At 40.0% G+C, this 2,488-nt stretch overlaps 1 long non-coding RNA gene across 1 annotated transcript; it reads left to right on the forward strand.

Annotated features, from left to right (window-relative positions):
• LOC145420096 (uncharacterized) lies at nt 1–2,143 on the forward strand. Its single transcript, XR_013901379.1, has 2 exons — nt 1–822; nt 1,530–2,143. It is a non-coding gene; the product is annotated as an uncharacterized LOC145420096 (long non-coding RNA).
• The last annotated feature ends 345 nt before the right edge of the window (nt 2,144–2,488 follow it).

Consider the following 2,488-nt stretch of genomic DNA (forward strand, 5'->3'; position numbering starts at 1 on the left):
GGTGCCTCTGTAGAAAGTGTACATGAGAAATTTGAGTTATTGTTTTCATTTTGGTATACTATATTAGCACAGTTGATCTAAATTAATAACACAATAAATTGTGTGTGCATCTCCTGTTTTGTCATGGTTGTATGTCCCGGTTCGTGACAGGCTGCATGAGCTCATCTGCTGGGAGTGTAGTACTGTAGAATTTCAGGCATAAAAACGTGGTTTTCACAGACCTTGTCACAGGGTCTGAGTTGGAAGATTTTGGTAAAGCTTTGTCCCTGAGGTAGTTGAAAAACCCCAGTTGGGTAAAGCGTTTGGGTTTTTTTGTTAACAGACATGCTTATCTATTTAGTTGGTGTTATTTTTTCAGCTAAATTTTTTAGTGCAATTAGCACTTTCAGCATCAATCCATAGCAATGTGTTGTATTTTTCACATTGTCTGTGTGTAAAATACATATGTAAGCATAGATTACACAAAGGATCCTGCACGCCAAGCTGGATACAAATAGAAATCCCTGGAAACAATTCTTTCTGCGCTTAAGAGCAGCTTCCTATTGCAACGCTGGAGGATTTGTCACCATTACTGGATATGCTGCAGAAGCACAGCAAAGCAGTGACTGTGTGTAGTCGGTTGCAACGTTAGAGCTCACGATCGTGAAGGCAAGAAACTGGATTAATCTTTTCATCGTTTTCCATCCTGGCGGCAACGTGAGGGATCCCATGTATCCACCAAACAAAGACGCCAGGCATGGATTGCAGCGGTGAGACGAGCGGATATCGAGTTCCGTGCAATCCCCAGCTTTTTGTTGGTTTGCTCGCGGCATTTTCTCTCCGGTGAGTTCTAAAGTAATTCATATCACTATCCGATTGTTCAGTCTGACGTCACTAGCCGTGTCTGGGCCTAAACTCTGCTGCAGGTCCATATATCAAATGATCACTGTGGCATTACTGAGAGTTAAAACACTGTCTTAAGTCTTTCATCTTTAATAAAATTATCAGCGTTCTGCTCTACCAGGTGTAACAACTGAGTTAAACATCCAGGCATCCATGACAATGGAATTTATGACATATGAGTTAGAAGTTAGCAGCAAGTTAGCTCGCTAGCTTCTATCTAAATACAATATAGCATGTCCTGACTGCGGGGTTTTGGAAACAAATTAAAACGTACAGCTTTCTTATCACTTCCAACATAAATGAAGACAGAAAACTAAACAGCAGTGACATTTGTAGGGTTACTGAACTTGGGCTAGCTGGTATATAATGATGTGCTACGTGACCGCTAGCGACACAGCTATGTTAGCATAATATAAACACGCTAACTTTTTTTCCACTCGATAAAAGTTAACGTGAGTGTTCTCGGTGGTCAGGAACAAATGTAATCGCATGGCAGGATGCTGTAAAAGGACCAAACTAAAAGGCTTTTAGTGGGTTTTTTTTTCAATGCGCTGCGGTCATAGATAATGAGATAAAACATGCTAATGTGTGATGCTGCAGAACCACGTCATGTCGACTGAGTAGCTTTTGATTTGGCATTATTGCAGGCAAACCAGCATATGAAATGGATGTAACAAATCCAGTGGTGATGGGAGTGACAGCGTCACGGAAGCTGAAGGGCAGACGAAGGACTGTGTGTGCAGTCAACAGGGCAGAGCAGAAATAAACCGGCTGTTGGAGGAGAACAGACTGCTTCGAGCACAGTTGCAAAAGACAGAGCTGAATGAAACTTTCTTAAAGGACGATACCGAAAAAGTAAGATATTACACTGGACTATATTGTTATGCAGTCTTAATGTCCCTCTTCAACACTGTCAAAGATTTCCTGCCAATATCGAAGAAACTGACAGGTTTCCAAATGCTCTTACTCACACTAATGCGTCTGAGACTTGATCTTCCAGTCCAGCATCCTTGTCATCTATTCCATGTGTCACTGTCTTCTGTCTTCACCGATACCGTTGATGTTTTGGGCAGACTGACAGAAAGAAGGATGACCTCAAAAAGTGATATAGTCCAGACAGAGCTTACAAATGATGGGCCATTTGCTAAACCTGCAGCACACACTGCTTTCTATGTGAAAGAACCATTCTGTGAGAAAAACTCTACTGCTCATTTGATCTATGACCTCTGAAAAACAGTTCATGATTTCCATTACTATTCAATTATTTAAAAAAAAGTACATTCCCTGGGTTATACAGCACTGATATGCAAAGCTTAATTGTATATCTGTAACTCTAGAACTGCAGTATTTATAGTTTTCTTAGTTTAATATTTCAATTTCATATTCTTCTTCTAAGTATAAAATCCCTTTTGTTATATTTGTCTCGTTAATTTAACTGAAATACACTGAAAATTGCTCACAAATTAAGGTTTATGTGTCAATACAAATGCAGGTTTTATTGCTGGGAGCTTCCCGTGATGCACTGACTATTTCTTCTTCCATGACACTAATGTTTTGTCTTTGCTTCATCATTTATGTACTGTACTGTATCCCCAGTTTTCCAGCG

This window comes from Astatotilapia calliptera, chromosome 14, assembly GCF_964374335.1.
Source record: "Astatotilapia calliptera chromosome 14, fAstCal68.1, whole genome shotgun sequence".
Lineage (NCBI taxonomy): Eukaryota > Metazoa > Chordata > Actinopteri > Cichliformes > Cichlidae > Astatotilapia > Astatotilapia calliptera.